Raw genomic sequence first — 25,448 nt, 5'->3', positions numbered from 1 at the left:
CCCAGCATGATCCCCTACACTACACAAATACAACTGCACTACCCTAAACCCTAAAACACTACCCCCAGCACTGCCCCCTACACTACACAAACACCATTGCACTACCCTAAACCTTAAATCTATCCCCAGCACAACCCCTTATACTACCCAAACACCACAGCACTACCCTAAAAACTAAAATGCTAACCCAGCATGACCCCTATACTAACCAAACACCACTGCGCTACCCTAAACCCTAACACACTACCCCCGGCACGACCCTCTACATTACCAAAACACCACTGCACTACCCTAAACCCTGAAACACTACCCCCGGCACGACCCCCTACACTACCCAAACAGTAGTGCACTACCCTAAACACTAAAAAACTACCCACGGCACGACACCCTACACTACCAAAACACCACAGCGCTACCCTAAACCCTAAAACACTACACCAGGCACGACCCCCTACACTACCCAAACACCACTGCGCTTCCCTAAACCCTAAAACACTATACCCAGCACAACCCCTACACTACCCAAACACCACTGCGCTACCCTAAACCCTAAAACACTACCCCCAGCACGACCCCCTACACTATCCAAACACAACTGCCTTACCCTAAACCCTAAAACACTACCCCCAGCACGGCCCGAACACAACTGCGCTACCCTAAACCCTAAAACACAACCCCCAGCACGACCCCCTACAATACCCAAACACCACTGCTGTAACCTAATTCCTAAAACACTACCCCAGCACGACCCCCTACACTACCCAAACACCACTGCGCTACCCTAAACCCTAAACCCTACCCCAGCACGACCCCCTACACTACCCCAGCACCTCTGCACTACCCTAAACCCTAAAATACTACCCCAGCACAACCCTCTACACTACAAAAACACTATTGAACTACCCTAAACCCTAAAGCACTACCCCCTACACTACAAAAACACCACTGCACTACCCTAAACCCTACAACACTACCCCAGCACGACCCTCTACAGTACACAAACACCACTGCACTACCCTAAACCCTAACTCTACCCCCAGCACGACCCCCTACACTACCCAAACACCACTGCACTGCCCTAAACCTTAAAACTCAACACCCTACACTACACAAACACCTCTGCACTACACTTTACCCTAAAACACTACCCCCAGCATGACCCCCTACACTACACAAACACTATTGAACTACCCTAAACCCTAAAGCACTACCCCCTACACTACACAAACACCACTGCACTACCCTAAACCCTAAAAAACTACCCCAGCATGACCCACTACACTACACAAACACCTCTGTACCACCCTAAACCCTAAAACACGAACCCGCTAACACTACACAAACACCACTGCACTACCCTAAACCCTAAATCTACCCCCAGCACGACCCCCTACCCTACACAAACACCACTGCACTACCCTAAACCCTAAATCTACATCCAGCAGGACCCCCTACACTACACAATCACCACTGCACTACCCTTAACCCTAAAACACTAAAACACTACCCCAGCACGACCCCCTACACTACATAAACACCACTGCACTGCCCTAAACCCTAAAACAATACCCCCTACCCTACACAAACAGCACTGCACTACCCTAAACCCTAAAACACTACCCCCAGCACTACCCATACACTACACAAACACCATTGTACTACCCTAAACCTTAAATCTAACCTCAGCATGACCCCTTACACTAACCAAACACCCCTGCACTACCCTAAACCCTAAAACACTATCCCCGGTATGACCCCCTACACTACCCAAACACCACTGCCCTACCCTAGACCCTTAAACACTACCCCCGGCACGACCCCCTACACTACCCAAACTCCACTGCACTACCCTAAATCCTAAATCTACATCCAGCACGACCGCCTACACTACACCAACACCACTGCACTACCCTAAACCCTAAAAAACTACCCCTAACATGACCCCTACACTACACAAACACCACTGCACTACCCTAAACCCTAAAACACTACCCCCAGCACGACCCCCCACACTACCCAAACACTACAGCACTACCCTAAAACCTAAAACACTACCCCTAGCATGACCCTCTACACTACATAAACACCACTGCACTGCCCAAAACCCTAAAAGACTACCCACTACACTACACAAACAGCACTGCACTACCCTAAACCCTAAAACACTACCCCCAGCACTACCCATACACTACACAAACACCATTGCACTACCCTAAACCTTAAATCTACCCTCAGCATGACTCCTTACACTAACCAAACCCCCCTGCACTACCCTAAACCCTAAAACACTACCCCCGGTATGACCCCCTACACTACCCAAACACCAATGTGATACCCTTGTAGTAGTGAGTCAGTTTCCCTCTCTCTGTAATAAGAAATATCCAGTCGCTTGGTAGATCCAAAGAATTCTTTATTCGTGACAAGAGTGAGCAAGAACAGCCAACACGTGTTTCGCCCCTTTGGCACGATTTTGGCCAGGGCTTTCTCAAGGCTGGGAGTATATTTCAGAATAATTTCCCATGTGTATCATCTCACGTTTTTCATTATTTCTTCATTATTTCTTCATTATTTCAAAGGTTACTGTATAATACAGATATACCAGCCTTGTTGGGCTTGAGGATCGGGTCACGAATGGATTGCCGTCACGAGTATTCTTCGGCGCAATGTGATACCCTAAACCCTAAAACACTACCCCCAGCACAACCCCCTACACTACCCAAACACCACTGCGCTACCCTAAACCCTAAAATTCTACCCAGGCACGACCCCCTACACTACACAAACCCACTGCGCTACCCTAAACCCAAAAACTCTACACCCGGCACAACCCCCTACGCTACCCAAACACCACTGCGCTGCCCTAAACCCTAAAACACTACCCCTGGCATGACGCCCTACACTACCCAAACACCACTATGCTACCCTAATCCCTAAACCACTACCTCTGGCACGACCCCCTGCACTACCCAAACACCACTGTGCTACACCACTGCGCTACCCAAAACCCTAAAACATTATCCCAGCACGACCCCCTACACTACCCAAACACCTTTGCACTACCCTAAACCTTAAACCTCTCCCAGCACGACCCCCTACACTACCCAAACACCACTGCACTACCCTAAACCCTAAAACACTACCCCAGCACGACCCCTTACACTACACAAACACCACTGCACTACCCTAAATCTACCCCCAGAATGACCCCTACACTACACAAACACCACTGCATAACCCTAAACCCTAAAACCCTAACGTCAGCACGAACCCTACACTACACAAACACCAATGCACTACCCTAAACCGTAAAACACTACCCCCAGCATGCCCTCCTACACTACCCGAACACCACTGCACTACCCTCAACCCTAAAACACTACCCCCAGCACGGCCATCTACACTACATAAACACCACTGCACTGCCCTAAACCCTAAAACACTACACCCAGCATTATCCCCTACACTACACAAATACCACTGCACTACCCTAAACCCTAAAACACTACCCCCAGCACTGCCCCCTACACTACACAAACACCACTGCACTACCCTAAACCCTAAATCTACACCCAGCACGACCCCCTACCCTACACAAACACCACTGCACTACCCTAAACCCTAAATCTACATCCAGCAGGACCCCCTACACTACACAATCACCACTGCACTACCCTAAACCCTAAAACACTAAAACACTACCCCAGCACGACCCCCTACACTACATAAACACCACTGCACTGCCCTAAACCCTAAAACACAACCCCATACACTACACAAACAGCACTGCACTACCCTAAACCCTACAACACTACACCCAGCATGATCCCCTACACTACACAAATACCACTGCACTACCCTTAAACACTACCCCCAGCACTGCCCCCTACACTACACAAACACCACTGCACTACCCTAAACCCTAAATCTACCCCCAGCACGACCCCCTACCCTACACAAACACCACTGCACTACCCTAAACCCTAAATCTACATCCAGCAGGACCCCCTACACTACACAATCACCACTGCACTACCCTAAACCCATAAACACTAAAACACTACCCCAGCACGACCCCCTACACTACATAAACACCACTGCACTGCCCTAAACCCTAAAACACTACCCCCTACACTACACAAACAGCACTGCACTACCCTAAACCCTAAAACACTACCCCCAGCACTACCCATAAACTACACAAACACCATTGCACTACCCTAAACCTTAAATCTAACCTCAGCATGACCCCTTACACTAACCAAACGCCCCTGCACTACCCTAAACCCTAAAACACTATCCCCGGTATGACCCCCTACACTACCCAAACACCACTGCCCTACCCTAGACCCTTAAACACTACCCCCGGCACGACCCCCTACACTACCCAAACTCCACTGCACTACCCTAAATCCTAAATCTACATCCAGCACGACCGCCTACACTACACCAACACCACTGCACTACCCTAAACCCTAAAAAACTACCCCTAACGTGACCCCTACACTACACAAACACCACTGCACTACCCTAAACCCTAAAACACTACCCCCAGCACGACCCCCCACACTACCCAAACACTACCGCACTACCCTAAAACCTAAAACACTACCCCTAGCATGACCCTCTACATTACATAAACACCACTGCACTGCCCAAAACCCTAAAACACTACCCACTACACTACACAAACAGCACTGCACTACCCTAAACCCTAAAACACTACCCCCAGCACTACCAATACACTACACAAACACCATTGCACAACCCTAAACCTTAAATCTACCCTCAGCATGACTCCTTACACTAACCAAACCCCCCTGCACTACCCTAAACCCTAAAACACTACCCCCGGTATGACCCCCTACACTACCCAAACACCAATGTGATACCCTAAACCCTAAAACACTACCCCCAGCACAACCCCCTACACTACCCAAACACCACTGCGCTACCCTAAACCCTAAAATTCTACCCCGGCACGACTCCCTACACTACACAAACCCACTGCGCTACCCTAAACCCAAAAACTCTACACCCGGCACAACCCCCTACGCTACCCAAACACCACTGCGCTGCCCTAAACCCTAAAACACTACCCCTGGCATGACGACCTACACTACCCAAACACCACTGCGCTACCCTAACCCCTAAACCACTACCTCCGGCACGACCCCCTACACTACCCAAACACCACTGCGCTACACCACTGCGCTACCCAAAACCCTAAAACACTATCCCAGCATGACCCCCTACACTACCCAAACACCTTTGCACTACCCTAAACCTTAAACCTACCCCAGCACGACCCCCTACACTACCCAAACACCACTGCACTACCCTAAACCCTAAAACACCACCCCAGCACGACCCCCTACACTACACAAACACCACTGCACTACCCTAAATCTACCCCCAGCACGACCCCCTACACTACACAAACACCACTGCATAACCCTAAACCCTAAAACACTAACGTCAGAACGACCCCTACACTACACAAACTCCAATGCACTACCCTAAACCGTAAAACACTACCCCCAGCATGCCCTCCTACACTACCCGAACACCACTGCACTACCCTCAACCCTAAAACACTACCCCCAGCACGACCATCTACACTACATAAACACCACTGCACTGCCCTAAACCCTAAAAAACAACCCCATACACTACACAAACAGCACTGCACTACCCTAAACCCTAAAACACTACACCCAGCATGATCCCCTACACTACACAAATACCACTGCACTACCCTAAACCCTAAAACACTACCCCCAGCACTGCCCCCTACACTACACAAACACCATTGCACTACCCTAAACCTTAAATCTATCCCCAGCACAACCCCTTATACTACCCAAACACCACAGCGCTACCCTAAAAACTAAAATGCTAACCCAGCATGACCCCTATACTAACCAAACACCACTGCGCTACCCTAAACCCTAACACACTACCCCCGGCACGACCCTCTACATTACCAAAATACCACTGCACTACCCTAAACCCTGAAACACTACCCCCGGCACGACCCCCTACACTACCCAAACAGTAGTGCGCTACCCTAAACACTAAAAAACTACCCACGGCACGACACCCTACACTACCAAAACACCACTGCGCTACCCTAAACCCTAAAACACTACACCAGGCACGACCTCCTACACTACCCAAACACCACTGCGCTTCCCTAAACCCTAAAACACTATACCCAGCACAACCCCTACACTACCCAAACACCACTGCGCTACCATAATCCCTAAAACTCTACCTCCTACACTACCCAAACACCACTGCGCTACCCTAAACCCTAAAACACTACCCCCAGCACGACCCAAACACTACTGCACTACCCTAAACCCTAAAACACAACCCCCAGCACGACCCCCTACAATACCCAAACACCACTGCTGTAACCTAAATCCTAAAACACTACCCCAGCACGAACCCTACACTACCCAAACACCACTGCGCTACCCTAAACCCTCAACCCTACCCCAGCACGACCCCCTACACTACCCAAGCACCTCTGCACTACCCTAAACCCTAAAATACTATGCCAGCACAACCCTCTACACTACAAAAACACTATTGAACTACCCTAAACCCTAAAGCACTACCCCCTACACTACAAAAACACCGCTGCACTACCCTAAACCCTACAACACTACCCCAGCACGACCCTCTACAGTACACAAACACCACTGCACTACCCTAAACCCTAACTCTACCCCCAGCACGACCCCCTACACTACCCAAACACCACTGCACAACCCTCAACCCTAAAGCACTACCCCAGCACGACCCCCTACAGTACCCAAACACCACTGCGCTACCCTAAACCCTAAACCCTACCCCAGCACGACCCCCTACACTACACAAACACCTCTGCACTACACTTTACCCTAAAACACTACCCCCAGCATGACCCCCTACACTACAAAAACACTATTGAACTACCCTAAACCCTAAAGCACTGCCCCCTACACTACATAAACACCACTGCACTACCCTAAACCCTAAACCACTAACCCAGCATGACCCACTACACTAAACAAACACCTCTGTACCACCCTAAACCCTAAAACACGAACCCGCTAACACTACACAAACACCACTGCACTACCCTAAACCCTAAATCTACCCCCAGCACGGCCCCCTATACTACCCAAACATCACTGCACTACCCTAAACCCTAAATCTACCCCCAGCAAGACCCCCTACACTACCCAAACACCACTGCACTGCACTAAACCCTAAAACACTACCCCCAGCACGACCCCCTTCACTACCCAAACACCATTGCACTATGCTAAACCTTAAATCTATCCCAGCACGACCCCCTACACTACCCAAATACCACTGCACTACCCTAAACCCTAAGTCTATCCCAGCATGACCCCCTACACTACACAAACACCACTGAACTACCCTAAACCCTAAAACACTACCCCTACACAACATAAAGACCACTGAACTACCCTAAACCCTAATACACTCTCCCCAGCATGACCCCCTACACTACACAAACACCATTGTACTACCCTAAACCCTAAAACACTACCCCAGCACAAACCCACAAACACCACACAAACACCACTGCACAACCCTAAACCGTAAATCTACCAGCAGTACGACCCCTTATACTACACAAACACCACTGCGCTACCATAAACCCTTAATCTGCCCCCAGCACGACCCCCTACACTACTCAAACACCACTGCACTACCCTAAAACCTAAAACACTACCCAAGCACAACCCTCTACACTACAAAAACACTATTGAACTACCCTAAACCCTAAAGCACTACCCCCTACACTACACAAACACCACTGCACTTCCCTACACCCTAAAACACTACCCCAGCACGACCCTCTACAGTACACAAACACCACTGCACTGCCCTATACCCTAAATCTACCCCAGCACGACCCCTACACTACCCAAACACCACTGCACTACCCTAAACCTTAAAACACAACCCCATACACTATACAAACACCTCTGCACTACACTTTACCCTAAAACACTACCCTCTCATGACCCCCTACACTACACAAACACTATTGAACTACCCTAAATCCTAAAGCACTACCCCCTGCACTACACAAACACCACTGCACTATCCTAAACCCTAAAACACTACCCCAGCATGACCCACTACACTACACAAACACCTCTGTACCACCCTAAAACACTACCCCAGTACGAACCCGCTAACACTACACAAACACCACTGCACTACCCTAAACCCTAAATCTACCCCCAGCACGGCCCCCTATACTACCCAAACATCACTGCACTACCCTAAACCCTAAATCTTCCCCCAGCAAGACCCCCTACACTACCCAAACACCACTGCACTGCACTAAACCCTAAAACACTACCCCCAGCACGACCCCCTTCACTACCCAAACACCATTGCACTACACTAAACCTTAAATCTATCCCAGCACGACCCCCTACACTACCCAGACACCACTGCACTATCCTAAACCCTAAAACACTACCCCAGCACGACCACTACACTACCCAAACACCACTGCACTACCCTAAATCTATCCCAGCATGACCCCCTACACTACACAAACACCACTGAACTACCCTAAACCGTAAATTTACCAGCAGTACGACCCCTTATACTTACAAAACACCACTCCACTACCATAAACCCTAAATCTGCCCCCAGCGCGACCCCCTACACTATTCAAACACCACTGCACTACCCTAAAACCTAAAACACTATCCCAGCACGACCCCTACACTACACAAACACCACTGCACAACCCTAAACTCTAAATCTACCCCCAGCACGACCCCTACACTACACATACACCACTGCACAAACCCGCAAACACTACACAAACACTACTGCACTACCCTAAACCCTAAATCTACCCCCAGCACGATACCCTACACTACCCAAACACCACTGCACTACCTTAAACCTTAAAATACCACCCCAGCACTACCCCCTACACTACCCAAACACCATTGCACTACCCTAAACCTTAAATCTACCCCAGCATGACCCCCTACACTACCCAAACACAACTGCACTACTCTAAACCCTAAATCTACCCCCAGCATGACCCCCTACACTACACAAGCATCACTGCATGACCCTAAACCCTAAAACGCTACAACTACACTACAAAAACACCACTGAACTACCCTAAACCATAATACACTGCCCCCGGCATGACCCCTACACTACACAAACACCACTGTACTACCCTAAACCCTAAAACACTACCCCCAGCACGAACCCACAAACTCTACACAAACACCACTGCACAACCCTAAACCCTAAATCTACCACCAGTACGACCCACTACACTACCCAAACACCACTGCACTACCCTAAACCCTAAATCTGCCCCCAGCACAACCCCCTACACTACCCAAATACCACTGCACTACCCTAAAACCTAAAACACTACCCCAGCATGACCCCCTACACTACACAAACACATAAACACTACCCTAAACTCTAAATCTACCCCCAGCACGACCTCCTGCACTACACATACACCACTGCAAGAACACGCAAACACTACACAAACACTACTGCACTAACCTAAACCCTAAATCTAACCCCAGCACGACCCCCTACACTACCCAAACACCACTGCACTGCACTACCCTAAACCCTAAAACACTACCCCAGCACGACCCCCTACACTACCCAAACACCATTGCACTACACTAAACCTTATATATACCCCAGCACGTCCCCCTACACTACACAAACACCACTGCACTGACCTAAACCCTAAGACACTATCCCAGCACGACCCCCTACCATACACAAACACCACTGCACTAGCCTAAACCCTAAATCTACATCCAGCACGACCCCCTTCACTACCCAAACACCATTGCACTACGCTAAACCCTAAATCTACCCAGCACAACCCCCTACACTACCCAAAACCCTAAAACATTACCCCAGAAAGACCACTACACTACCCAAACACCATTGCACTACCCTAAACCCTAAATCTATCCCAGCATGACCCCCTACACTACACAAACACCGCTGAACTACCCTAAGCCCTAAAACACTACCCCTACACAACACAAACACCACTGAACTACCCTAAATCCTAATACACTATCCCCAGCATGACCCCCTACACTACACAAACACCACTGTACTACCCTAAACCCTAAAACACTACCCCAGCACGAACCCCCTACACTACCCAAACACCACTGCACAACCCTAAACCCTAAATCTACCAGCAGTACGACCCCTTATACTACACAAACACCACTGCACTACCATAAACCCCAATACACTCTCCCCAGCATGACCCCCTACACTACACAAACACCACTGTACTACCCTAAACCCTCAAACACTACCCCAGCACGACCCCCTACACTGCACAAACACCACTGCACAACCCTAAACTCTAAATCTACCCCCAGCACGACCCCTACACCACTGCACAAACCCGCAAACACTACACAAACACTTCTGCACTACCCTAAACCCTAAATCTACCCCCAGCACGACCCCCTACACTACCCAAACACCATTGAACTACCCTATACCTTACATCTACCCCAGCACGACCCCCTACACTACCCAAACACTTCTGCACTACCCTAAACCCTAAATCTACCCCCAGCACGACCCCCTACACTACCCAAACACCATTGAACTACCCTATACCTTAAATCTACCCCAGCACGACCCCTACACTACACAAGCACCACTGCATGACCCTAAACCCTAAAACACTACTACTACACTACAAAAACACCATTGAACTACCCTAAACCTTAATACACTGCCCCGAGCATGGCCCCCTACACTACACAAACACCACTGTACTACCCTAAACCCTAAAATACTACCCCAGCACGAACCCACAAACTCTACACAAACACGAATGCACAACCCTAAACCCAAAATCTACCACCAGTACGACCCCCTACACTGCCCAAACACCACTGCACTACCCTAAAATCTAAAACACTACCCCAGCATGACCCCCTACACTACACAAACACACAAACACTACCCTAAACTCTAAATCTACCCCCAGCATGACCCCCTGCACTACACATACACCACTGCACGAACCCGCAAACACTACACAAACACCACTGCACTACCCTAAACCCTAAATCTACCACCAGCACAACCCCCTACACTACCCAAACACCACTGCACTACCCTAAACCCTAAAACACTAACCCAGCACGAACCCCTATACTACCCAAACACCATTGCACTACACTAAACCTTATATATACCCCAGCACGACCCCCTACACTACACAAACACCACTGCAGTAACCTAAACCCTAAGACACGATCCCAGCACGACCCCCTACCTTACACAAACACCACTGCACTACCCTAAACCCTAAATCTACATCCAGCAGGACCCATACACTACACAAACACCATTGCACTACCCTAAACCTTAAATCTAACCTCAGCATGATCCCTTACACTAACCAAACACCCCTGCACTACCCTAAACCCTAAAACACTATCCCCGGAATGACCCCCTACACTACCCAAACACCACTGCCCTACCCTAGACCCTTAAACACTACCCCCGGCACGACCCCCTAAACTACCCAAACTCTACTGCACTACCATAAATCCTAAATCTACATCCAGCATGACCCCCTACACTACACCAACACCACTGCACTACCCTAAACCCTAAAAACCTACCCCTAACATGACCCCTACACTACACAAACACCACTGCACTACCCTAAACCCTAAAACACTACCCCTAGCACGACCCTCTAAACGACATAAACACCACTGCACTGCCCTAAACACTAAAACACTACCCACTACACTACACAAACAGCACTGCACTACCCTAAACCATAAAACACTACCCCAGCACTAACCATACACTACACAAACACCACTGCACTACCATAAACCCTAAAACACTATCTCCATCATGACCCCATACACTTCCCAAACACCACTGCACTACCCTAAACCCTAAAACACTTACCCTGGCACGACCCCCTACACTACATAAACACCTGTGCACTGCCCTAAACCCTAAACACTACCCACTACACTATCCAAACACCCATGCGCTACCCCAAACCCTAAAACACTACCCCAGCACGACCCCCTACACTACACAAACACAATTGCACAACCCTAAACCTTAAATCTACCCCAGCACGACCCCCTACACTACCCAAAAACAATTGCACTACCATAAACCCTAAAACACTACCCCAGCACAACCCCCTACACTACACAAACACCACTACACTACCCTAAACTCTAAATCTAACCCCAGCACGACCCCCTACGCTACACAAACACCACTGCACTACCCTAAATCTACCCCCAGCACGACCCCTACACTTCACAAACACCACTGCACTACCCTAAACCCTAAAACACTACGCCCAGCATGACCCCCTACACTACATAAACACCACTGCACTGCCCTAATGCCTTAAACACTACCCCATACACTACACAAACAGCACTGCACTACCCTGAACCCTAAAACACTACCCCCGGCACGACCCCCTACACTACACAAACACCACTGCGCTACCCTAAACCCTAAAACACTGCCCCCGGCACAACCCCCTACACTACCCAAACACCACTGTGCTACCCTAAACCCTAAAACACTACCCACGGCACAATACCCTACACTACCAAAACAACACTGCGCTAACCTAAACCCTAAAACACTACACCAGGCACAGCCCCCTACACTACCCAAACAACACTGCGCTTCCCTAAACCCTAAAACACTACCCCCAGCACGACCCCCTACACTACCCAAACACCACTGCGCTACCCTAAACCCTAAAACACTACCCCAGCACAAACCCCTACACTACCCAAACACAACTGCCTTAACCTACACCCTAAAACACTACCCCAGCATGATCCTCTACACTACACAAACACCACTGCACTACCCTAAACCCTAAAACACTACCCCCAGCACTACCCACTACACTACACAAACACCATTGCACTACACTAAACTTTAAATCTACCCCCAGCACGACCCCTTACACTACCCAAACACCACTGTGCTACCCTCAACCCTAAAACGCTATCCCCAGCATGACCCCCTACATTACCCAAACACCACTGCGCTACCCTAAACCCTAAAACACTACCCCCGGCACGACCCCCTACACTACCCAAACACCAATGCACTACCCTAAACCCTAAAACACTACCCCCGGCACAACCCCCTACACTACCCAAACACCACTGTGCTACCCTAAACCCTAAAACACTACCCCCAGCACGAACCCCTACACTACCCAAACACAACTGCCTTAACCTAAACCCTAAAACACTACCCCAGCACGATCCCCTACACTACCCAAACACCACTGTGCTAACCTAAACCCTAAAACACTACCCTCAGCACGACCCCTACACTACCCAAACACCACTGCTGTAACCTAAACCCTAAAACACTACCCCCAGCATGACCTCCTACACTACCTAAACACCACTGCACTACTATAAACCCTAAATGCTACCCCAGCTCGACCCCCTACACTACTCAAGCACCTCTGCAGTACCCTAAACCCTAAAACACTATCCCAGCACAACCCTCTACAGTAACCAAACAACACTGTACTACCCTAAACCCTAAATCTACCCCCAGCATGACCCCCTATAGTACCCAAACACCACTGCACTACCCTAAACCTTAAAACACAACCCCCTACACTACACAGACACCACTGCACTTCCCTTTACCCTAAAACACCACCCCCAGCATGACCCCCTACACTACACAAACACTATTGCACTACCCTAAACCCTAAAGCACTACCCCTATACTACACAAACACCACTGCACTACCCTAAACCTTAAATCTACACCCAGCACGACCCCCTATACTACCCAAACACCACTGCACTACCCTAAACCCTAAATCTACCCCCAGGAAGACCCCCTACACTACCCAAACACCACTGCACTACACTAAACCATAAAACACTACCCATTACACTACACAAAAACCACTGTGATGAATACAGGCCCCAGCTAGGCCCGCAGGACACAAGGGTTCGCTCTCCTGTAATGGAATCTATAAGGAAGTTGGCACGGAAACTGCAAAGTACAAAGACAGCGTTTATTAACCCTTAAGGGTGGTCCTACAATCCATACAATACCCTTCAGTATTGCATAGAGTAGCACAAAGAACTTTCGTACACGGTCCCCTTTTATACACAACAGAGGGGCTCATAAGTGGGAGGATACAACATGAGGCGAAGAATGTTACCTTTTATGGACATTTTCAATACAAGATCAATATGTGGGCGGAGCTGACATACTCCTTAAGCCCGCGAAAACATGGTCAAGCAAGGACTAACTGATAACAGATGTGGTCAAGTCTGGGCATGCGCCAGACGGACAAAGGAACTATTTATAGACTGTTACTAGGCAGATTACAAGAGCAACTAACACAAAGATAGGACTCTCCTCGTGTTGCGCACGTGGAGACATGACAATACAAAATGGAGTCCAAACTTCAGTCAACATAACGAAAGAGACATGTGTAAGGCAGGAGAATTCATGTCTTTAGTAAATGCTTAATCACATCGTAGTTGCAATTTACAACAGACGACCCTTTCAGCATTTACTGAAGACATCCGGTTTGTTAGGATAATCATCGTATATATCAATTATCATCATCTCTTCTACTTCCTTAGCTAAACGTTTCTGATAAGTGACATTGGCAATAGCTTTCTTATCGGGGATACAGAATGATACACATAAGGAACAGAGCAAGGGACCACATTGGACACAGATGCAGCAAGAAAACAGAACTGCTATAATTATACAGAGACCAGTTAAAACCTTCCAACCCCAAGCAGTGATCAATGCCCAGAACCATCCAGAAAAGGACCAAGTGCCGTTTTCTGTATGGATTTCAGCTGCAATTTTATGCAACCTGTTGATTGCATTATAGACTGACGGTGTGTGGTCAGGAATAAACACACAGCAACTACTTCCGATAATTTTACAAGCTCCACCTCGATCAGCTAACATAACATCTAACACCATACGATTCTGCAATGCAACAATTCTGGTAATCTGTAATTCTTCTGTAAGATTCCCAAGAGCAGCAGCGGTTTGGTTTGTCACAGCTTCTACCACTCTTGTTAATCTTCGAACTTTCCTACTATTTAGGGCAGCTCCAACGAAGAAAAACAATCCTAAATTAAAATCAATATACTGCTGCAAACTGGTGTCAGTCTGGTCCACGTCATCAATTGATAGAGTACGTTTATACCTATTTACAGTCACATTATTTAACAACTTCAAATCCTTATGATAGGATGCAGGTGCCAAAAATACAGGAGGCAACAAAAATGCTACATAACATACTCCGGACCAACCAGCTGGTAAACGGTAATAACCTTTATTTCCGCATACGAAGTATGTATTATGGGAGGCTAAGAAGGTACTGTTATTCAAACCATCGATGTTTAATATGGTAATACAATCGCTAACACCAACAGGAATATAACCCACACTTTGGACACACAGGTCCGCTTGAGCTTGTGCCACTTGAATCACAAATTTGTCTTTTCCCACAGTGTCTCTGGTGTTCGTGAAAACATATGGAATCGATTCATTGTCTGGTCGATACTCTTCCCATTCCCAAATTGTCCCATTCGCTTGCGGATATCCATCTTTATCCTGATGACATTCTTTATTGAGTCTGAAGAGTAATCGTCCCACTGTGGGTTTCCGAGTGGCAAAAAGCAAAGTGTACCATGCTCTACAAGAGCCATTATGAGAGAAAGGAAGAGGTATGAATGGCGTTCCTCCTTTCTTCTGATGAGCTGGCATCATACCACATATCCAACAGTTCGTAGCATTTGTGGCAACGTGGGTATGATGCAACATCTGGATGAAAGTGTTATTCAAATAAGACTGACGATGCTTCAATTCTTGATACGGAAGGGTATAGAAGTAGTGCTCCGCAGGCACTGGAGTGGTCAACACAAGCAACTCTCGAGCAGGAGTCACATCCTCCACAAACCATGTGGTTATCCCAACAATAGCTACTGTGAGCATAAAACCTGTTGCACAAAGGATCTTCTTTTTCTCCATGTCAGAATAGAGAATCAATATCTTCCTGAAACTAAAAGGTTTGTCAGAACTCTTCCCCTTGGGCAGCGGTCGATTTCTTCACCAACGGGCCAAGACGGGTGTCGCTACACTAATGCAGGGCTGATCCCCCCCCTTGCCTCATTGGCTCTCCGTTTCACTAACCCAAGGGCCGTTCTGACAACATGTCCCGATACTGAAGGATTCACTTTCTTGGCCTCAGATGATATCGCCTTCCTCCAGGAGCCGCGTGGTCCGGAAAGAGCTCCTCAGCGTCGTTCGATTCCACAGCACGGCCTTTCTCTGTGGTCAGAATCTCTCGTTGATCGGTCAATACAGCAGGCTCCACCAATCCGGGCGGTACTTTCCGGCAGTGCAGGGAATGGATCCAATTCTTTCTGTTGGAAACTCGCACAGCCGTCCTCGTTGCCAGTAAGACTTGCTCAGGACCAACCCATCTCGGCTCCAGGCTGTTCGTCCTGTCAAAGATTTTCAGCATGACATAGTCTCCAGGCCGGAGACTATGTCCTTCGCCGGTGGACCGATCAGGGAGCGCCTCCCGGACCTGTTGATGAATAGAAACCAAGTTATCCGTTAACTGTGCCAGATAATCATTCATCATTACACAAGGTACATCATACACAGTCTTAGGTTTTGGTAGACCCCAAATATTCATTGGACGTCCAAAGACAATCTCGTACGGTGTAAGACCGATTCGAGAGTGCGGTACCGACCTAATTGACAACAACGCCAGCGGTAAAGCATCTGGCCAAGTCAAAGACGTCGAAGCTTGAATTTTAGCGATCTTGAGCTTCAGTGTACCATTATACTTCTCGACTAGTCCTGCAGATTGAGGGTGGAATACTGCGTGGAACTTCTGGGTGATGCCTAGACCCTTCAAAACATACTTTATAACATCCGCTATAAAGTGGGGTCCGTTATCACTCCACAGAAGTCTACAAACGCCATATCGAGGGAAGAACTCCTTCAACAGCATCTTGGCGGTAGTCATTGCAGTATTGTCCTTCGTAGGGTATGCCTCAACCCATTTGCTAAAGGCACACACCACTACTAGAACATACTTCAAATTGTTACAACGCTCAAGCTGGATGTAATCCATCTGCAAAACCTCAAAGGGTGCAGTAGGTGTTACAAACCCTCCTGCTGGGGTTCGAGTACCCTTTCCTGGGTTGTACCTCAGGCAGATCATACAGGTCTGCACCACCCTCTTTGCCGTGCTAGCAATCTCTGGATGCTCCCAGACTTGGGTAAGCAATTTTACAATTGCGGAAGCTCCAACATGTGCTAGCCCATGTGCCATCTGAACCATAGGTTGTACAAAAGCCGTGGGTAATTTCCATCTATCCATCTGCTTATTTCTCCAGCAGCCCTCATCATCCAATTCTCCCTCACTGGACCATTGCTCCCGTTCTTTGCCAGAAGCGGTCCTCTGTATTTATCGCACTTCTTCCTTCGCATCATGCCATCTTTCTACTTGCGACTTCACTACATACATGGCAGTAGCACCGGGCTGCATCGCAGTCTCCCGCGCCACCCGGTCTGCTAACGCATTCCCTTCTCCAACTTTATCGACTACTTTCCTATGGGCGCTACATTTAACGATGGCAATTTTCTTCGGATATGTCAATGCAGTTAAAAGATTATGAACTAACTCCCCATGCATTATTTGTACTCCATGTGACGTTAAGAACCCTCTTTCCTTCCAGAGCAGGCCGAAATCGTGCGCTACTCCGAAGGCATAGCGTCTATCTGTATAAACATTCACACACAATCCTGTACTGAGCTCACATGCTCGTGTTAATGCTATCAGTTCCGCTGCTTGAGCTGATTTCTGTGGTATGCGTGCTGTCTCCACTATTGTTTGCAATGTGGTAATCGCATACGCTGCTGAAGTCGTACCATCTGGTAGCTTCAGGCATGACCCGTCCACCCACAGTTCTCCATCTACATCTGAAAAGGGCGTATCCTGGAGATCAATACGACCCTTTGTTTGTTCGTCGGTCACAAGGATACAATCATGTGCTTCCCGTGCCTCAGACCGAGTCTCGGGGTATGGCAACAATGTGGCAGGATTTAACGTCACGCACCTCTTTAACGTAATGTGAGGAGCCAAAAGCGTCAGCTCATATCCCGTTAAACGGGCACTGGTCAAATGCTGCGTCTTTGTCTGATTAAGCAGGGCATCAACAGCATGGGGGACTAATACCAGCAGCTTATGAGATAACACAATTCCCTCGCTTTGGCGTATTGACACAGCTGTCGCCGCAACCGAGCGAAAACAACCAGGCAATGCTCGGGCAACAGGATCAAGTACAGCCGAAAAATATGCACAAGGGCGCTGCTTGTCGCCGTGCATCTGCACTAAAACTGATAATGCACATCCATCTTTCTCATGCACATACAGCGAAAAAGGTTTGGTATAATCAGGAGTCCCTAACACTGGTGCTGAACAGAGAGCCTGTCGCAGTTTCTGAAAGGCAATGTCACACTCATTCGTCCAAGGAAGCGGGATAGGTGTGTCTTTTGTCAAAAGGGCTAACAATGGCTTAGCTATGTGTGAAAACCCTAGTATCCATTGCCTACAAAACGAAACAAGACCCAAAAATGCACGCACGTCCTTCTGCGTGGACGGCGTCGGCGTGTCCAGAATCACTTGGACACGATCTGGTGTAAGTGCACGCCCCTCCTTAGACAAAAGTTGACCCAGATAAGTCACCTTTGGTCTACAGAATTGCAACTTTTTCCGAGAGACTTTGTGATTGTGGGATGCCAAAAAGGAGAGCAAGGGCAACGTACTCCTTTCGCACAACTCTGAAGTGTCGGCCGCCAACAAGATGTCATCGACATATTGAATGAGGGCGACACCCTCAGGCAGAACAAAGGAGTCCAATTGTCTTTTCAAAGCTTGACTGTAAATGCTAGGGCTTTCTGTGTAGCCCTGAGGGATTCTACAAAATCGGTAAGACCTATTATTTAGAGTGAAACCAAAAAGGTATCGACTATCGGGATGAATGGGAATTGAAAAGAAGGCATTTTTCAAATCAATAACTGAAAACGTGGTCGCCGTAGGCGGGACCAAAGTAAGCAACGTCGTGATATCAGAAACCACTGGGTACTGAGGTATCACGATCTTGTTTACTTCTCTCAAATCAATGATAAACCGATAGACTTTGGCATCCGTATCCTTTTTCAAAATGGGTAGAATCGGGCTATTACAAACGTTATAGGGAACTTCTTCCACTACTCCCACCTTAATCAAATCCTGCACAATCTGTATAAGAGCCTCTTCCCCCTCCTGCGAAATACGATACTGTGGAAGGCGTGGTAACACCGCCCCCTCCTGGACACTAATGTGAACAGGCGGAATCACCATCTGTCCCACATCAGTATCCGAGGTGGCCCACAGAGCACAAGGGAGGGTAGCTAACACAGCATCTTCTGTAACCACACACATCCGTTCAGACAGGGGGTAATTGTCATTCAATATCACCCGCACTCCAGCAGGGGAACAGCGGATCGTAGCTCTGAAGTGCTTCAGCATATCAAGGCCCATAATATTGTCCGGCGTGTTCGGGGCAAGCAAAAACGGACAGGGTGCAGAAAAGGAATCAACCTGAAATGTGAGGGGCCGCGAAAGAGGGCTTCGGGAGAGTGTACCATCAAACCCTACCGATGTAACCATTAAGCCAGATGGGGGAGCCCTCGGAACCAATTGTTTAGAAAGCGCACTACGAGTCGCTCCTGTATCCACTAGGAACTGATCAGTAGAACCCAAAACCTCAGCTGATACGTAAGGACCCTTCTGATCAACCGGCACCTCAACTGATTCTAACCCCCATCCAACGCATTCCTATGCATGCTGAGAATCATGGTACCCAGAACGGTCAATCCCCGACACTTGATACTGGTTTTGTCGATCGAAAACATTAGACCTATCTCGTTGCTGCCCGGCAGGGTCAAAACGAGCGTGATCATTAGAATTCCCTCTAAAATTCGAGAAACCCCCTCTACCTCTCGGGCCACCCTGATTGTGTCCCTGACGCGAAGCATGCAACGCTGGGCAATCTCTGGCCCAGTGTCCCGATTGCTTACAATACGCACATTGATTCCTATTCAGATCGGATCGGCCCGAGGGAGGACCATAAAATCCTCCCCTACCTCTATTTACACCCCGTCGGGGCGGACCATATACTTGTGCTAACATCACCTTTGTTTTTAAATCCTTCGATTTCTTCTCCTCCTGCCCCTTCGCTTCTTGCTCCTGGCGCTCATAGTACTGAGCTATAGTCAGGAGGGCTGTCGGGGTCGCAGTGGACCAAGAACTTTCACTCGCTTTTAGGCGGGCTGCAATCGCCGGTAATAAATTCGCCACATATTTATCAGCAAAAAGGCGTCGACCCGTGTCATCCGTAAGAGACTGACCACTAAAATCATGAAACGTCTCCTCAAAGCGCGTAAAGAAATCTGCAACTGATTCATCGACTTTCTGCTTGCACGAGGCTAGCATATTCCAGTCAATCTTTTTAGGGGGAATGATTGTCTTCAACTTAGTCAGAATAGCAGCAGGGAGATCTAAGATAATCTGAGGTGGTTTCTGCGCGGGCTTTCTCTCCCTATCCTCATCCTCAAGCTCAGACCATCGAGCCTTAAAAGCGGCAGCATCATCCACCTTCCGCACAGATCGCCACATATCTGGTGGTAGAATAAGCCCAAAGAACAAATCTATATCTGCTAAGGTCATAATACAAGAATTCAAGGCCCCCTCGACTTCTTCGTAAAAGGCCGCTGGATTCTTGCGGGGATCAGGCAACGCATTCTTTAATGCCATGACGTCAGCCCTGTGCCAGGGAGCATAAACCCAATTATACACAAAATATCCCTTAGCATCGGCGGAGGTAATATCCGAGCTAGTCCCCGTTCCTTTAGGAGGAACATACAAAGGCGCCGCCTCTCGCATTGGTTTAGCATGCACTAGATCGCTCTTATCTGATTGAGAGGCGGATGAATGGCCGTCTCTGGTACGCGAATCCGACCGCTTCTCCTCCTCGAGTTTTGGCGTGCTTTCTCTTTAAGGTCTTTCGCCGCATCCCGCAACGCAAACAGTCGCCGAACCGCCTCCGGCGCCTTAGAGGGAGAGAAAACACCATTACGCAATGCTTTAGCATCCAATACCACATCGTCAGGTTCAAAGACACTGGAATATTTCCGAAAGGCACCAATCACTTCATCAGAAAAGTGTCCCAAGAAATACAACCTTTCTCTATCCTGCCACGACTCCCAAGAATCCAACAACTCAGCAAGGGATAACTTGCCCTTACATGTGATGTGTACAGGCCCCAGCTAGGCCCGCAAGGCACAAGGGTTCGCTCTCCTGTAACGGAATCTATAAGGAAGTTGGCACGGAAACTGCAAAGTACAAAAACAAGGTTTATTAACCCTTAAGGGTGGTCCTACAATCCATACAATACCCTTCAGCATTGCATAGAGTAGCACAAAGAACTTGCGTACACAGTCCCCTTTTATACACACCAGAGGGGCTCATAAGTGGGTGGATACAACATGAGGCCGAAGAACATTACCATTTATGGTCATTCTCGATACTGAATCAATACATAGGCGGAGCCAACACACTTCTTAAGCCCGCGAAACACATGGTCAAGCAAGGCTAATTATAACAGATGTGGTCAAGTCTGGGCATGCGCCAAATGGACAAGAGAGAGCTATTTATAAACTGTTACTAGGCAGATTACAAGAGCAACTAACACAAAGGTCGGACTCTCCTCGTGGCGAACACGTGGCAGCATGACAATACAAAATGGAGTCCAAACTTCGGTCAACATAACGGAGAAAACATGATCTAAAGGGAAAGCATTAATGTCGTCAGTAAATGCTTAATCACATTGCTGTTCTAATTACAACAGACGACCCTTTCAGCATTTACTGAAGACATCCGGCTTCCAAAAATCATCATATATGTCAATTATCATCATTCCTTTAACCTCTTTAGCTAGACGCTTCTGATGAGCAACATCGGCAATAGCTTTCTTATCCGGAATGCAGAATGAAATGCATACAGAACAGAACAATGGTCCACATTGAACACACATACAGAAAAAGAACAGAATTGCTATAATAATACAGAGACCAGTTAAGACCTTCCATCCCCAGGCAGTAACCAATGCCCAAAACCATCCAGAAAAGGACCAAGTGCCGTTTTCTGTGTGGATTTCAGCTGCTATTTTATGCAACTTGTTAATGGCGTTATAAACGGATGGCGTATGATCAGGGATGAACACACAGCAACTGCTTCCAATAATTTTACAGGCTCCACCTCGATCAGCTAGCATTACATCTAATACCATACGATTCTGCAATGCAACAATCCTAGTTATTTGTAACTCTTCTGTAAGATTCCCAAGAGCAGCAGCAGTCTGATTTGTCACAGCTTCTACCACTCTTGTTAATCTTCGGATCTTCCTACTATTCAAAGCGGCTCCAACAAAGAAAAACAGTCCTAAGTTAAAATCAATATACTGCTGCAAGCTGGTATCAGTTTGATCCACATCATCAATCGATAAAGTACGTTTATACCTATTTACAGTCACATTATTCAACAATTTCAAGTCCTTATGGTAAGATGCTGGTGCTAGGAATACAGGAGGTAATAGGAAGGATACATAACATACCCCAGACCACCCAGCCGGCAAACGGTAATAACCTTTATTTCCGCATACAAAATAGGTATTATGGGACGCTAGGAAGGTACTGTTGTTCAACCCATCAATGTTCAAGACAGTTAGGCAATCACTGACACCAACAGGGATAAAACCCACACTCTGGACACACAGGTCCGCTTGAGCCTGTGCCACTTGGATCACGAATTTGCCCTTCCCCACAGTATCTCTGGTGTTCGTGAAGATGTAGGGAATGGATTCATTGTCTGGTCGGTACTCTTCCCACTCCCAAATTGTCCCATTCGCTTGTGGATACCCATTCTTGTCTTGATGGCATTCTTTATTAAGTCTAAAAAGCAATCGTCCCACTGTCGGTTTCCGAGTGGCAAACAGTAAGGTGTACCATGCTCTACAAGAGCCATTATGAGAGAAAGGAAGTGGTGTGGAAATATGGATTTTTCTGGTCAGTTATGTCCCCTATCTTGGACCCCAACGGTTCTATGTGCATGTTACAAGTACATGTATGTTCCCTCCAGTTCCAGTTATGAAGACGCAAATACATGTGCGTCCACCGTTAACATGTCCTCTGTTGATCCGCCATGAATGGGCCGGATATTCCATTCCTAAGTACGAAAGGCCACCGCCTTTATATGGTTCACTTATGCCATTTTACAGTCCAGGCAAGTAGGCCCTGATTCTGTCATCAAGCCTTTTTCTGCCTTCTGCCTCTGAAAGCTCCAGTCCGAGCCTGCATCTGTGACCATGAACTTTGTCTCATTCTCTGCGCGGCTCACGAAGCCTGACATCAGCTTGCTGCTTGCCAAGAACTGTATTTCACCTTCGAAAATTATCTGCTCTGCTCCCTGCTCAATGCATTCCTGTCTAGTAGCTTAAGTAAACATTCTTCCAGCTACCAAGCAAAGGCCCGACTTCTCTGTCTTCATACAAGTAATTCATAGCCCTGTTACTATGGAAGATTCCGCCCTCGCATCTAGTGTAGACACTTAGACGCTTGTACACGCACTAACAGTCAGTATAGTCAGTATAGAATAAGATTCTACTCTAAAAGACCTCTCTTTTGGATAACATAGTTCTTTAAACATAGGATGTTAGATATGATTTGGGATTAGGTTGACTTGACCCTCCAGACTTCTGTCGCCACATGTAGAGCTAAATGTCAAGTCCCCTTCACCCCCTAGTTGCACGTCAATCACACGTCATACTGCTGCGCGCGCATATCTGCCAAGTATTTCTGCTGACATTGCGAAATTCTTTCACGTAACCACCCTCTTATGACATCACATCTGATGACGTTCTTTCATCACTCCCAGTTACGCCTATTTTTGCTACGTATGAATATATTATCACCACTATCAATTGTTACGCCTCTTGTATTGGCCTCACTGTAATGCCTATTGTATAAAAGTAATTGATTGTCAATAACGTATGTACTTCACTTCCTGAACCTTCGTGGTGATGGAACCTGGAGCAACCGATTATAATCGACCATTGGAATAAAGCCCATTTAGAACCTCTAATACCACGGATTCTGCCTCTTATTTACTGAGCTATTTTTATTATGTTTCTGTATCAAATTAAGTCCCGGTAATTAAATTATTTACCACATGAATGGCGCCCGAACAGGGACACTTTCTCATCTCACGCGCCGGCGGTGCGTTGCAGGCCCGGTCTCCTGCCACAGCTGGACGGACAATAACGCGTACCAGCAGGATTTCCTGTATCTCCCTCCGGTCAAGCGGGGGCGACTGAGGCTGCGATCAACACCCAGACGAGGCGGTGAGAAGTGCGAAGTATCCCGACCAGAGCCTAGCTGGGAGAGCAAGATCCGAGGTATACAGAGGCCCACCAGTTTCCGAAGTCCCAAGTCGAGTCCAGTGTCCGAAGCGTTCGAGTCGAGTCCAGTCCGGTTCAAGTTCAGTCCAGTTTCTGAGGCCTTCCGTTTCCGAGCTACCCGGTGAGTACCATTACTGGGGAGGCGTTCTGGCGTGCACATAAGTTGTGCCGGTCCAGACGGGTTTGGGTACACAAACTCGGTCTGCACTGTTTCAGCAGTGTATCTGTACTGTTTAGCAGTATATCTAGTATATCAAGTATATAAATTCAGAATAATTCAGTTCAAGTCAAGTATTATGTTTAGTGATTAAGTTTTCTTTAGATCGTCATCATTATTGTTGCTCAGTTAAATGTTAAATGTTAAATGTTTTTTAGTACGTTCTGCATATTGTGGTATGAATGACTGTTCATTATTGTGATTACTGTATTAAGTTTGTTCAAGATCAAGTATCAGATCAGCTCTCAATATGCCGCTCTTTTCGAAATTAAGACAGATCACAACTAGAAAAGGGGTACTCGAAGAAGCTGTTCCTATTCCTCCTAGGGACACTCCAGGGTACTTCATGTATCATAAACACGGCTTAGACGCTATATTATTTCTTGATTTATGGGTAGACTACACTAAGGAATTACCAGAAAGTCAGAGGTGGCCCGTAGCGGGGACCTGGGATGCAGAGTGCATCGTGAAAGTAGAGGAAGAATTATGGAAAAAGAAAGCTAGACAATCACAGAAAGACGCCATTGAATTATGGCGTAAAGAATCATATAGACGTA

Source organism: Triturus cristatus, chromosome 11 (assembly GCF_964204655.1).
Source record: "Triturus cristatus chromosome 11, aTriCri1.1, whole genome shotgun sequence".
NCBI classification, from domain to species: domain Eukaryota; kingdom Metazoa; phylum Chordata; class Amphibia; order Caudata; family Salamandridae; genus Triturus; species Triturus cristatus.
The sequence above is the reverse complement of the archived record's forward strand: the minus strand, read 5'-3'. Positions refer to the sequence as shown.